This window comes from Thamnophis elegans, chromosome 4 (assembly GCF_009769535.1).
Source record: "Thamnophis elegans isolate rThaEle1 chromosome 4, rThaEle1.pri, whole genome shotgun sequence".
Taxonomy (NCBI): Eukaryota; Metazoa; Chordata; class Lepidosauria; order Squamata; family Colubridae; genus Thamnophis; species Thamnophis elegans.
The window spans coordinates 24,517,554-24,533,595 of record NC_045544.1 but is presented as its reverse complement, the minus strand read 5'-3'; positions in this window follow the sequence as shown (position 1 = coordinate 24,533,595).

Here is a 16,042-nt window from a genome sequence, read left to right as displayed (position 1 = left end):
TAAACACACATGGATCGGCTAAACCTGCTTTAAATCCAATGCTAGTTAAAGCATTGACTACACACTGGTTCCACTCATAACCAGACTGTTTTAAGCCATAAAGACGTCAGAAGCCAACATTCAGACATGTCATTGTCTTTGACTCCTGCTGGTTTTTTCAAATATAATGGTGCATGTAGATAAGCTGTTTCTACATCTAAGTCTTTAATTAAACTTATTTTTTTGCAGCCCAAACTAAAGCGGCTCTAAGTGTAGTGGATTTTAGACTAGGTGCAAACACTTCATCGTAATCTGTGGCTAATTGATCAAAACCCTGAGCCACTAGCCTAGCCTTATATGTTATGGCTCCGTCTACTCCAGTTTTTATTTTATATATCCACTTGCTACCAATTGTTTTCTTACCTGGAGGTAAATCAGTGTTTACTTTCATATTCTGCAAAGACTTAAGTTCTTTAATCATTATAGTTCTCCATTCCTTTTGATCTTTTAGAGGAAATGTGGTCAATTCATGGTATGTTGCAGGAACTTTGTTAACCTGATAAGCCATAGTTACCTGATACCTATCAGGTGGCTTAGTTACTCATGGTGAAAGCCTTGGTAACTCAGGTTCCTGCTCTACTACTCCCTCTTCAGGAGACAACTCATTTTTATTATTCAATCCTGGTTTCTCATCATCTTCATTAGTGCTTGGCTTGGTTTCTATAATCACTTCATTATTTGGATCTAACCTACTCCACTTGATATGTTCCATAAAATTGGCACTCGCACTGCTCATATCCTCTTTGCCAAAATGTTGATCCTCTTTGCCAAAATCTATATGACCTGTGGTTAGCATTATAACCTATAAAAATTAGCTGTTGAGCTCTTTCTTGTCCTTTATGTCTTAATTGCGAAGGAATATGAACCCATGCTGGAGTTCCAAATATATGTATGTAACTGAGGTCTGGTTTCTTCCATCTAGTAAACGGTATTTCACCAGCTGTGGTGTTAATTACGTTGTTTAAAATATAATTTCCACACATTATCGCCTCACCCCACAATGATTCAGACAATCCAGCATCAGCCAGCATTGTTCTAACCATGGATTGCAATGTCTGCCCTCTTCTTTCCACAAATGCATTATGCTGTGGGCGATAAGGTGCAGAATGTTTATGTTGTATACCAGCCGTTTGTGAATTCTGTACCATTATCAGTCACTACGGTAACAATCTTATGATTTGTTTTCCTCTCTACAAATTTAACCCAGTTAGTGAATCATTGAAATGTTTCTGTTTTGTTCTTTAACAAAAAACAAAAACCATATCTGGAATAATGGTCTAAAATGCTTAGTACATAACAGGCACCCCCCAAACTAGGTTTTATTGGCCCTATTAAGTCTGCAAATACCACCTCTAGTGGTTTCTTGGTCTTAAATCCGTTTAACCTGTTAGCTGGAGTAGCTCTACTCTTCTGTTCATTACAAACATTACAATTTATATACTGGCTGCATGGCTTTATCTTCACTCCATCTATTAACTTCACCTTTTCTTGCAACATTTTGAAACTGATATGTCCCATTCGCCTATGCATTAAGTGAATACACTCATTGTGTGGTTTAACGTTCGAACACACAGAATTAACAACATTAGAATCAATATTTCCTTTTTCAATAAAACAATTATCCCTTTAAATGTTACAATGTAGCCATGATTAACCAAAACTCTAACTGAAAGCAAATTAAACCTAATTTCTGGTACATATAACATATGCAATGTTTCATCAATACATGGACATTTAGCAATACCTTCACCAGATACCTCTAGCCTCCACCCGTTTGCTAAAGAAACGTGTTGTTTACTTGTGACCAACTTTACGAAGTTTTTTCTATTTTTAGTAATGCACATCGACGCCCCACTGTCAATAATCCACAAATTGTGGTTAAATGGTGCATTATTAGCTATAGTCACATTAATCTCATGTTTTCTAGATTGTAAAGGTTTCTGTAGTTTTGGCTTCTTGCAAAACCTGGCAATGTGACCCTTCTTATCACAATTATAACATCATTTTACAGTATATACATAACTAGGTAAATCACTGGCGTCCTCTCTCTTAACTGTTTCCTATCTTCTTTTCCAGGAGTCTTGAGGTAGTGGAGATCAATGTAATGTCCTGTTGAGATAGAACTTCAAAAGACGTTACAAAATCGTGGTAACTTTCAAGTGATGAGAGAATAATATAAACTTGGTGCTGCTCTGAAAAAATTAACTCTTTCTCATGTAGCTCTTGAAACATCTGTTTCATGTAGTTCAGATGTGATAACATGTTACCACCCTTGGTGAGTCGTGTTCTAAAGAGTTTTCTTGTAATATTAATATGAGCACCCACAGAGTCTCGAACATATAGTTTCTTTAAATTGTCCCAACATTTCGCAGCAGATTGTTCACCTTGGATATGACTCAGTTGTTGGTCAGCCAGTGTGAGACCAATAATGCATAACGTCCGTTCATTCCTTCTCTGGAACTCTGCAATCTTCTTTGCATCATCATCATTGTTTGTATCCCAGGCAGTGATATCCGGTGGGGTCTGTACTACGTCCCATAGCCCTTCACTACACAATAGCAAACTATATTTTGCGGACCAGGATACATAGTTTGTGCCATCCAGCCGGGTGACCAACGATAAATTCGGAGTTTGGCCTTGTGCCATCTTCCCAGGTATATCTGACTAACCAGATGTTTGCAAAACTATAACGTGTGTAGCAACTCAACTCTCTTAACGCTGCAGCTGGCACTCTGGATACACTGGGTACACTGGGCCCATAACCAGTGTTATGGGTATCTCTGTTGGGGGACAGAAAGTAGTGCAGTGGAATGTTGCAGCTAGAGAGAAAGAATTTTGCTAGTAGAAATACACGAATAGAGTTTCAGACACTGCTAGTAAAAACAAGTAGCTTTACTACTGATAATTGCTCCACAAGCAGTGATAGTAGATAGTAGATATTAGTCCAAACACAATTCAAATAACAAACAATAGCTTATAGTCACAGTTCACATTCCAGTCATTGTCATCAAGCATAGGACAAGCAGAGAGAGAGAGAGTGAGCTGTTGTGGCTGTTGTGTTTCCCTCCCAAAAATTCGACCAATATTCCATCTCTCAGGCTGGGGGGTCAAATTTTATACCCCTCAGAGAGGGTTCGCAACTTAGGAGTCCTCCTGGATCCACAGCTATCGTTTGACCACCATTTAATGGCTGTGACCAGGGGGGCATTCGCCCAGGTTCGCCTGGTGCGCCAGTTGCGACCCTACCTGAATCGGGAGGCTCTCACAACAGTCACCCGGGCCCTTGTGACCTCTAGGCTGGAATACTGCAATGTGCTCTACATGGGGCTGCCCTTGAAGAGCATCCGGCGACTTCAGCTAGTACAGAACGCGGCCGCGCGAGTGATTGTGGGTGCACCTCGGTTCACCCGCATAACACCTATCCTCCGCGAGCTGCGCTGGCTACCTGTTGATCTCCGGATGCGCTTCAAGGTGCTATTAGTCACCCATAAAGCCCTACATGGCAGTGGATCTGGATACTTGAGAGACCGCCTTCTGCCAATTACATCCCTGCGACCAATAAGATCACATAGATTAGGCCTCCTCCGCATTCCATCGGCCAGCCAATGTCGGCTGGCAACTACAAGGAGGAGGGCCTTCTCAGTAGTAGCCCCGACCCTTTGGAACGAGCTCCCCGTAGAGATTCGCACCCTCTCCACCGTCCAGGCCTTCCGCATAGCCCTTAAGAACTGGCTCGCCCGTCAGGCCTGGGGACAAGGATAGTTACCCCTCCCGAATGATGAATGTATGTTGTTTACTATTTTATTATATGTCTCTATCTTAACGTCTGTATTCCCCTTTCCCGATTGTATGTGAGCCGCCCTGAGTCCCCTCAGGGAAAAGGGCGGCCTACAAATACTAATAAAATCTATAAATCTAAAAATCTATAGGACAAGCAGAGAGAGAGAGAGTGAGCTCTCTTGACTCCTTCTTATTGTAAAGTTAATTACAGTTGTTAAGTACATCCACTCATTTAAAGCAACAACGACCATTTGTTGTTGTATAAAGATATATATTGCCTACCCAACACTAGGAGTATACTCCCAACAGTGGTGATGCTGTTGGCTGGGATTTGAATAGTACACATGGTCTCAGGATGTGCCTTTATGTCCACACAGTCATATCATTTTCTCTTAGCTGTTAATATCGTGTTATTGGTTACATTACTGAGATAGATTATTGAGAATGCTGAATTGCATGGATCACACTCAATAACTACAAAATGAAACTGGATTCTTTTCCTGAACTAGGTGAATTTCATAATTCTCTTCAAAATAAAGTTATTTCCAGCCTTTGAAAAAGTTTGAATTAGGGTGAAAGACTGTTGTTGCACTTATTAAGATAATAATAGATTGATAAATTGCTGTAGGCTTTTCTGGAAGAATAGTAAAGAAATAAAAAGATTTACAGTATGCAAAACAACTATAAACTGGGGTGTGTGTGTGTTAATGTTGCTTGTGGTTTTCTTTATCGTGGTTTATGCTTTTGCCTTTACTTTCAGCCCACCTGAAAGCAGTATTACTGAACTCAGATGAAAAGTGAGATATTTTTAAAAAAATTTATATTTAAACCCTATATCAAGACAGTATTGTTTGTTTGATTTTAGCTTAGTTGTTATTTGAATGCAGCTGTAGTGCATTGTAAACCACAATCAGTAGTTGGCATATGTTTTGAACGAAGTCAATTGTGGTTAATTCAACAACTAGCAGAACTTAGTGTGAATTCAATCTGTGGCATGAATTAGAGGAAGTATTTCTGGATTTTGGATTGGTATCTTCTCTGGAGCAACTATATAGGAGGTAGATATAAAGTGCTTTACTGAGTATCAGTATTTTTTAAAAAAACTGAACCAATTGTTTTAGGAATTAAGGCCCCAAGCTTAAGGTGATCAGATTTTCAGATTGGTAAAGAGGGACACCTTTGACCGGGGGGGGGGATTTGATTAAAAATTTTATACGGAGCAACAAAAATTTTCATACAACGCAAAAATAGTATTGTAATGGTTTTTTTTATTTCAACATAACTACAATTTACAAATATAAATTGTAACTGTTGCCAAACATCCGAATTTTGATCACATGACCATGAGGATGCTGCAACGGTCGCTAAGTGTGAAAATGGTCGCTAAGTGTGAAAAATGGTCATCAGTCACTTTTTTCAATGCCATTGTAACTTTGGTCACTATACCACCTTTCTTGCCACAGTTCTTAAGTGAATCTTAAGTGAAGATGTTATATCTTAAGTGAATCTTAAGTCTTAAGTGAAGATGTTATACAGTAGAACCTCTGGTCACGAACGCTTCTGACCAAAATATTCACATTCTCCCCGCTGCTGATTTCCCCTTCTGCACCATTTTTTTTTGTAAGCACCAAATTTCCAAAATTAGGTTTGATTCATGACCAAATCAGTTTGCGACCAAAGTTATGGAACGAATTATGGTTGTGACCAGAGGTTCTGCTGTATTCATGCCTTTACATACTCTATATCACCTCAAAATGTTGCACAGCCTTCATAAGTTTCTAATACAGATAAAATTAAATACAACATCAAAACCATAAAAAAGTAAAATTAACCTGGCTGGAAAATCCTATGCCTGTCTTGCTATTATTACTGACACACTTGCTGCAATATTTGATGACTAAAAGAAAAAAAAAATTGTTAAAGTGTGTATTATGTTCACTCCCATGTCTTGTCTGCTGCGTTGATTTTGAATTCATTAAAAGAGCTTATTTTACATCAAATCCCTCTCATATTATTCTCCTATGTTCAATAAACCCTAAGAGACAGCATACTATACATGAAATTCCTGTAACTGTATATTTAGTAAATTGTGGAGCTGGGTTTATCCAATTAACTCAGTTTTTGGACTTGAGTAATCACATACAATAAAGGAAATAAAACTATTTAGAATGAAGTGTAGTTGGCTATTTCTGATTAAGGGTGTCATGCAGAAACAATTATAGTTTTGGTCAGGAAAATACCCTAAAAAAACCCTTTTGTTCTTTCAGGGTTTTTTTTAATGATTTTTCCATGGCACATCACATATTGTTTTGAATAAAAAAACAGTAGCTGCACATTTTAAAAAACCTACATTATTTTAAAATGCATTAAAAAATAAAAGAAAAAAACCCAGCACACTTACCAGAAAGTTTCTTTTCCCACCATTTTGAGCAGTCCTCCAACCTCCGTGCCCCTCCCCTCCGGAAAATCCAGGAAGTAACACTGGCGACCCCTCTAGCCATTTCCTGCAGCTCTATGGTACTAGGATCATTTTTTTTTCTTATAAAATGAGGTAAACGCAATCGGCGTGGGGGGAGGGGAGAGGTCTGTTTTGTTGCTTTAACGTTTTAATATCTTCAGTGAAAGTACTGAGACAGAGAGAGAGGTTAGACAGGGTGTCTTTTGTCTTGCCCCGGTTAGGATTTCTTAAGCAAATCCATTGGGCTTTCAACATGAAGCCAGAAAAAAAATCGGGACTTTTTTAAAAGGCGGAGGGACGCGGGAAAAATTGTTAAAAATCGGGACTGTCCTGCTGAAATCGGGTCATCTGGTCACCCTACCCAAGCTACTATTGGGAGAAATATCCATCTGGTTCAGGGGTGGGCTGCTGCCGGCATTACTGCCCGTTCGGTGTGCACTTGTGCGCATTTGCAAATAAAAATGTCTGCGCGTGCACAAAATCTTAAAAAAACAAATTTTTGCAATGAAAATTGTTCTGTGCATGCGCAGAACCGAAAAACAAGATGGCGCCGCCCAGTGGTGGGCTTCAAATTTTTTTAGAGCCTCTTCTGTAGATGTGGCCTGCTTTGTGGAGTGGCTTGCCAACCATGTGACCAGGTGGGAGTGGCTTGCCAGCCATGTGACCGGGTGAGAGTGGCTTGGCAGTCATGCGACTGGGTGGGCATGGCCAACTTGTAAAATATGGTGAAACTCACTTAATAATGCTCTTGCTTAGCAACCAAAATATTCGCTCAGAAATTCTGGCATTTGAAGCATGCAAGTCTTAAAGCTGTCAAGTTACAAGACCCTTGCACCCCTAACTCTTTAGAAAAAAACCCCAGGGGTGTTCAAATTTGACAGATTTAAGACTTGTGGACTTCAATTCTCAGAATTCCTCCTCTTGCTCTTCATTTTGATGATGTAAGGATGGGCAGGAGGAGGGAGCTGGAACTCGGAAACGGCACTGTAGATTTGTGGAACCTCTTCTATAGAAGAGGTTAGAACTGGCAGGAATCCACCCCTGGCGCCGCCGTAAGAGAACTGGCTTGGGGGCGTGGTAAGCTTGGGTCGCTGCCGGTTCCAGAAACCCAGGCCGCCAAGTTACTACCAGTTCGGCCGAACTGGTCCGAAACGGTAGGAACCCACCTCTGATCTGGTTCAGTTCCAAGCCGGGAGAAATACACTAGGCTGATTGGAAAGATGGTTTTAATGATGAAGCAGAACCGCATGGTGGTCCTGGACAGCTGACCACATGGAGTCGAGAATGGAGTTTTTTATACCTTCTCTTGAGTACTCGAGCTTCCTGATCCTGTGCAAGAATATGTATTCTATTGGCTGTTGTCAGATTCCTATGGGGTCATTATTTGTCTAAGCTCCAGGTTTTGCTAAAGTTTGCTGAGTGATGCAATGTTCATAGGAGATTGTGCAATGCACAATCTGTGAGCTCTGTGTCTTCTACTAAATGGTCCTATAATGTCCTGAAGGACCATGTCTTAATCCCTTCACCCTAGAGGTGAAGGTCTTTTGTCTTGTAGATAGGCTGGCCCAATCCTTCTGGGAATATTAAGAAAGGTGGGGGCTCTACATGGGGCAGCCCTTGAAGAGCATTCGGAGACTTCAGCTTGTCCAGAATGCAGCCGCATGAGCGATTGTGGGTGCACCTCGGTACACCCACATTACACCTATCCTCCGCGAGCTGCACTGGCTGCCTATTGGTCTCTGGATACGCTTCAAGGTGCTAGTCGTCACTTATAAAGCCCTTCATGGTATTGGACCTGGGTACTTGAGAGACTGCCTGCTGCCAATTATCTCCCAAAAACCTATTAGATGCCACAGACTAGGCCTCCTCCAAATTCCATCCGCCGGCCAATGCTGTTTGTCGACTACCCGGAGGAGGGCCTTCTCTGTGGCTGCTCCGGCCCTCTGGAACAACCTCCCCGTGGAGATCCGGACCTCACCACCCTTCAGGCTTTCCGCAAAGCCGCCAAAACCTGGCTGTTCTGACAGGCCTGGGGCTGATGAGTTCCCACCCCCTCTCAAATTTGTGTGGCTGTTGGTTGCTTTTAAATTGTTTTTGTATTTTGTTTGTTTGCCTTTTGTTTTTGTTTGTATTATCCCTTTCCCCTTTGGTTTGTTAGCCGCCCTGAGTCCCTTCAGGAATAGGACGGCATACAAGTGCAATAAACCTTATAACCTTATAAACCTACATTCCAAGAGCATGTTTCTCCTTTAGGAAAATGTAAATATTCTGCCTTTTTAAATATTTATCAAAATATTTCCTCCTTCTAGGAGAGGGGTGGATGCTAACTTTCTACACTACAAAGTGGGAGTCCCTAAATTCTAGTCCCTTTTTAGCCATGAAAGACAGCTGGGTGACCTTGGGCCAGTCACCCACTTTCACTCAACCCATCTCATAGGGTTGTTGTGGGAAAAATAGGATGAGGGAAATGTGTTGGATTTGGTTGTCATCTTGAAGTATTTGTGAAAATAGAGGTGGGAAATAAATAAACAAACAAACTTGCCCAGCTAAATGGACTTGGACAGCAGAAAAGACCTTAGTATTAATATATGAATAGTTTCCAATAAAATGAGGCCTTTGGAAAAAAACAAAAAAGAGAAAATACTGCTAAATGACAAGCATGAGAAAATAACATCACAATGATACTACAGTTGATAATTTAGCTTAGCAACTAAATATTTAATGCAATGTACCCTTTATAGATACTGTTGATAGACACTGCATACATGCTGCTTACAACTGCTTTTTAAAATAGGTTTTTTATTAATTTATATGCACACAACTGTTTTGTATGCAATACTTCTCTGTGTCTTTTTTTCTTTACTTTTCTAGTAGAAAATGGATAGAAAGCATAATATATGTTCCACTGAATTGAAAAATTGTAAACTTTTAGGTGATTATTTTGTTTTTTGTTTTTTTGAAATCAAACCTTTTTGCATATTTCCAGATAAACTTTGCACTTGATTTATTTCTTGTAACGCTGCCTCAGAGTGGTTTAGAAAGAGGAAGAAAAAAACTGTTTTATATGAAGAATTAACTTGAAAATGGATATTTCTAACTTTCTATCTGGAACACATGCTGTGAACTAAGCGATCTGAGATACCAAGGGACTTATGTTCATTTCAGTTACTTATTAATTTATACTTGTTTTTCACATTTTAATATTCTTCTAAAAATAAGAGTTATTTTTCTAAATTACAGTTTTGTGTAAAATGGGGACAGGGGAGGGGGTAACAACCAGAATTGATAGTTTTGAGAACAAATTGAGGTTTGCAAACACATGGGACAAATTGAAATTGGGGGAAGTGTGTGTGTGTGTGGGAGTAATTTTTTTTTTTAATTTGCTCCCTTGGATCATTTTCTTTTGTTTTTATTAATGCCACATTTAAAGGTAAGGGTAAAGGTTCCCCTCGCACATATGTGCTAGTTGTTCCCAACTCTAGAGGGCAGTGCTCATCTCTGTTTCAAAGCCAAAGATCCAGCACTGTCCCAAGACGTCTCCGTGGTCATGTGGCCGGCATGACTAAATGTCGAAGGTGCATGGAATGCTGTTACCTTCCTACCAAATTTCTACTTGCATTTTTACATGCTTTTGAACTGCTAGGTTGGCAGAAGCTGGAGTAAGTAACGGGAGTTCACTGTGTTATCTGGCGCTAGGGATTCGAACCGCCGAACTGCCAACCTTTCTGATTGACAAGCTCAGTGTCTTAGCCACTGAGTCACCACATCCCTTAAATAAATGCCACATTTATTTAAAGCCAATTACAGTCTTCTCTGACCATCGTAATATTCCTAGAATATACAGACCTTATTTATTGAATCCCTAGTTCGGTCATTTCATGGCTGCCCTGTAGCTTCTGAAAGCACCTGCAGAATTGCAGATAATTCAAGTGATTTTCCTCCTTTTAGCAATTGTAAGGCTACCTGTATTTATATTTGTTTCCCATTTTAAGAAACCTGATTAGATGAAGCAGTACTGCTTTGAACTTTGAAAAAAAAAGCCTGATTGTAGAAAGGTAGCCCTGAAGACATCACTGATAAACGAAAGAGAAGAGGATATTATTTAGTAAGAAGAAATGACCTATGAAATTGTTAATAGCCAGGTGCTGCTTATAATAGGATGAGTAAAGGGGCTATTTAGGTGACATCCAAAGCAGTTCAGGAAACGACATTTTAATTAATTTCTTTTTACAGCTGTCTTGGCCTGCCCAGGTAAACTGTTTTCAACTTAGTAGATATAATTATTTTACAATTGGTAAACACGGAGGTCTTCTGTATGGCTGGGGTTCTCTCTGTGTGTGTGCCATTGAAATACCCCATTTACTGAAAATTTATTGAGTCCCTGATGATGGCAACAGAGTGCAGTTATGGTGGAATGTTCATCTGGAGAATTGGGAGGGAGTGAATCTCAGCAACAGTTTTCTAGGGAGAAGGTTGTACATGCCAGAGAGAAGCCCAAAATAAGGGTCTGTGCCAGTAATGGTATCCTCTTACCTTCACTACTGGTTTGGTAGTGGGAGCATATGCAGAAGGTCCTTAATGACGACTGGGTGGACAGACGGAGCCTCTTGTCACCACCACTACCAGTTTGCCCTAACCGGTGTGAACTGGCAGAATGCCACCTCTGCTCTGTGCAATCCTGAACTGGATTGGGGAGATAGAGGTTCAGAGTAGCCACACCTTAGCATCTCACAGAATAGATCTATTAAATTAGAATAATTTAGCTTTAGTCTGGCAAGATTCTGTCTCTGTTAGACGTAAATAAAAAAAAAGTAGTTGGATTTCATAGTGTTATCTTTGGGCTTGAGCCTGGTAACACTGCATAGTCCAATATTTGTATGTATAATTCTTCCATGACTTGACATCATGCAATTTTTTTCTTCAAAAACCAGTCATACCCAACATTATTCAGATATTTAAACATTTCTTGGTTCTTCTCTCTTCCTGGTGAGAGGATTTTTTATTTATTTTTGGGTAGTATCTCCCAGATATTTATTCATGTAGACACTTATTCAATCATACTGCTTGTCTTCTTTCAGTGCAAAGCAGCTAAAGTTTAGGTTGAGTTGATAATAAACAAGTATAAGGATTATGGATCGAAGAAGTAAACTGCTGGTATGTTCTTTCCTTGTCTTTTTATAGAAAGCTTTTTTTAAAAAGAAAAGTCTGCTCCGGGAGCCATCTATTATCAGGTGCAAACAGGCAAGGGCAATCACTGAATGTCAGAGACAATTGATGATTAGTTGTCTGAACATTCCCTGCCAACTGAAGTGGACAGAACATAGTGCCACCATCCAAAAAGTAAAGGTACATGCAGAATAAAGATAAAGGCAGTAAAGGTTCATGCAGAATACTGTCGGTTTATAGTGAAAAAACAAAGCTGGATAACGATAATTTTCTGGAAAGGTTTATAAGCTGTGAACAGATTTCTCCATCTGAAAGAAATAGCCATGAGGCGGTAGGAATTTTACACTAGATAATGAGAAATAATAAACATTTGACCTTTTTGTCTATGCCCAAGATTTATTTTTAAACAAATAAACAAATGCTACTATTTTGGGGAGTGTATGGAGTTTAGGGAAATATGGAGAGTCCTTCATGGCATGAGTCCAAAGTATTTAAGGAGCTGTCTCATCCCAATGGGATTGGCTTGTTCCATTCAGTCCAATGGAAAAGGTCTACCAAAGAATTTCAGCTGGCAGGATCTAGAAGAAGAACCTTTTCTGCTGCATCCCCTGCTCTTTGGATTATTCTTACTCTGGAGGTGAGATCAGCCCCCGCACTTTTTAAGATTAAGATTAGATTAAGATTTAGTCTATTTGTATGCCGCCCTTCTCCGGGAGGGACTCAGGGCGGCGAACAACTCAAAAGGGGAACACAATACACATAATTAAAATACACAAGAGTCATACAGCCATGCAAGTTGAGAGGGGAGGGGAACTCATCAACCCCAGGCCTGCCGGCACAGCCAGATTTTGATGGCTTTCCGGAAGGCCTGGAGAGAGGTGAGGGTCCGAATCTCCGCGGGGAGTTCATTCCGAAGGGCCGGAGCTGCTACAGAGAAGGCCCTCCCCCGGGTGGTAGCCAGATGGCATTGGCTGGTAGACAGAACCCGGAGGAGGCTGACCCTGTGCGATCTAACGGGTCTATGGGAGGTAATTGGCAGCAGGCAGTCTCTCTCTTAAAACTTGGGCTAGAGCCATAATAGGGTTGTGTAATGGTGATGGTGACTTATGCGGGAGAGAGAGGATATCTCCTCCCCATGTGGCTTGCCTACAGTTTTTAGTCTTTATTTAATCTTTATAAATTTTAATTTTTTTGCATTATCTTGTAAAAATATTTTTATTCCTTTTGCAGCAACCCAGAGTTATTGCAAAAGGGAGATGGATGGCATGTAAATTTAATACATAAATACACATACACACACTGCCCTTAATATAGACTTCTGAAAATAACATTAAAGACTATCATTTTATTACGGTTGTTGCTGAAATATGTAATTCCATTCCACCTATATAACAAGAAATATTTAATCAAAAAGTTAAGTTAAATCACACATCTGCTGTTCAAAACTATGTACTAAAGATTGGCAGGTTAGCTGATTTTCCAAGCTGCGTTTTGGATATCAAAGTTGGTTATCTCATGTTTCCCCCTTCTTTTGCATTTGTAGAATTTTCCTGGGGAAGAAAAAGTTACGCATTCTTTTTCAAACTTTGACTGAGAACCAGCCAAACAGTTTCTGTCAATTTGAAAAACTTTCAAAATGCCAAAATGTGACTCTGTTTGGATCAATTACCTGTGGTCTACTATAACTCTACACAATTTATCAACTCAATAAAACAACATACCGTACATCTTTCTGCAATTCTGTCACTAAGCAAAGGGAAAATAACATATAACTTGTTTCTACCACTGAATGTTATTCCAAACCAGGACCTTTTATCATTTCTATAAAAATATGATTTACATTTTTAGTAACTATTATGTGGATATTATTTTTGCTTTCCTGGTTTCATTTCTTTCCTTATATTTGACAATGAACTCTAGATGGCAGCATAGATGAGTGGATATTGAATGATGGAAAAAACACTTGCTCTAAGCAAGCCTATTCAAACATAGGCTTGAATATTTCTCCCTTTATCAATAGATATACTGCACACATATTTTTACAGGTATTTCTGTATTATTTTCACACACACACACACACACACACACACATGCACACACACACACACACAGAGGATATATATGGGTATTTTAGGGGGAAAATAATACACACACACACACACACACAAAAGATCACAGGATAATTCTGTTAGCCATAGATTCAGGACAGGCTCAGAACACAGTAAAATAGGAGAAAACATTTTCTTTGAACCAATACTGCTTTAAAAGCAACCCATGTGTACTTAATACACATTAAGATCTTAACAAAGTATTTGCCATGTAAGTCAATCCTTTAAGGCATATATCACTTCATTACTCTGAGGACCAAACTTTGAGGGCAAAGCATAATGTCTGAATAACTTTGGCTTCTTTAAAAATGGAAAGTAATACTTTAGGTGCTCTACTGTTAGTAGTTGTCTCCTGTCTTTCATGCCCCATGTTTTCTAAAGAGTTTTGCTTTCATTAGTTTGATTTAGTAACTTCCCAAACATGAGCTACCAAACTGTCTCATTTTCTTAGTGAATTCTATTGTACTTTGTTTTTGAAAATTATTTACTAAATAAAAATAATATCAGTCCCCTTCGGGGGAAAAGGGCAGCATACAAATATAATCAATCAATCAATCAATCAATCAAATCACCATCACAATACGTGCAAGGAGTAATAAAGGACCTCTGATCTAAACATCTATCAAATATTGAAGCTGACTAAAAGTTCATAAAAATAAATATATTGAAGGGAGATGACAGTGGTTTAAAAAGATGTGATGGTTGAAAATAATAATTGGAAAAGCACAGGGTGTATCTGATAAAAGTTTTGTAGGGTTTCTTAGGTTTCATTTGATTGTTATAAACAGTCAATTAATTAAGTCAATGTATATGACTTCAGGATTGAAGATGCATTTTTTTTTGTTTTTAGAATAGAAAGAAATTGGGGAGGAAAAAGTAAACTTAAATAGCCATGTCATGCTTTTTTTTAATAGAAGAAAATCTCCCACACTTTTTGTTTGTTTTATTAATCACATCACATCAAAAAGTTAAGCTACAATACAGTATAGATTGATAAAAATATTCATTCTGAAGGGATAGCTAGATTCAGAGTTATGACTACTTAGCTTTTCTGTGAGACAATACATGAAATATAGGGAGTCGTAGTAGGTGATAGGCAGCCGTGTAAGTTGTGTAAAATGGCAAAGCTGCTCAGATAAATTAACCATTTTAGATCACAGATGGTAACCTACTGCTAAGTAAAGCAGGAATAGAAAATGTTGCTCATAGACAGAACTCCTCTATAAGTGTGCTTACCGATTCACCAGCAAAAATGACAGTGTTGACAAAATATCCAGATGGTTACATTTTTGTTATGACTGAGTCCAAGATCTGCATGACATGCTTTCATTCTCATCTCGCCCTGTCTCTCTCTTACAGCAGACATTGTAGAAGAGCAATGATAGTCAATGGTAGCCAAGAACCAGAGATATAATACTACCTTTTCCAAGTAACAGATTTTACAGTCTGCAGTGTAGAAAGCATAGCATGCTAAAGCTACAATTTCCAATGAAAAACCCTCTTTCTGAAACAATCTCAACAGAACAGAACCAAATGCCATTCAAGGCCTCAAGAATAACAGTAGGTTCCTATTTCTATTTATCTCTATTGGTTTTTTTTAAATTAATAACACAAAAATAGAAAAAAGAGCAAAACACAAAGGTAAGAGTGATGGAAATACATACATTGTGAAAGAGAAGAAAAAAAGAACACAAAGAAGGACTTTAACAAAAAACTGCAAAAAATATGTCAAAGAAAGAAATGATATGTGAGTTATAACAATATATAGTTTTAATTCAATATATACTTGTCTAATGCAAATATTATTCAAGGGCATACATATACTTCTAATATATTTATATGACTAGCTTTTTTGTACCTCCTGTATTCTGCATAAATTTCCATATTTCATTGCACTTGTCTAACCAATGTCTGTGGCCATAGGTAATCTGCTCATAAGTGGCAAGTGCAAGCAGGTTTTCAATTCATTGACTAAATAGAACCATAATTTATTTTTCCAGTGCTAAAATATTAGCACTCTCTTAGCCATAGTAAGGACTAAGAGAATCCATTTATGCAGTCCAATTGTCAAATTCCATGTTTTAGGTATGTAGTTATCCTCTGAATTTTTTTTTCCTTTTGTTGCACAATCAGAAAAACAGATATTTTGTGAGATACCAATTAAAACATTTTTTTTTAAAAAAAGACATCCAAAAAGAGCGGTTAATACAGAATGCATTGAATTCAATCTCTGGTTATTGTTGTTCTAAAATAAGTCATTGGTTCTTTCTGAATTCTATTTTCATCTTCCTGTTGATCTCAGCGGCCCGTGTTCAATATCACACTGGAGATTTCGGCTATATGACTTGTACTTGTCACAAAGTCCATTGCTTTAATATAACATTTATTTTGCTTCTGATGTGACTGGAAGACAGCATTGATTAACCTTAAATCCTTATGATAGGAGATCAGAGAAGGATTGGATAACATCCCAAGAAACAAACTGGACCCA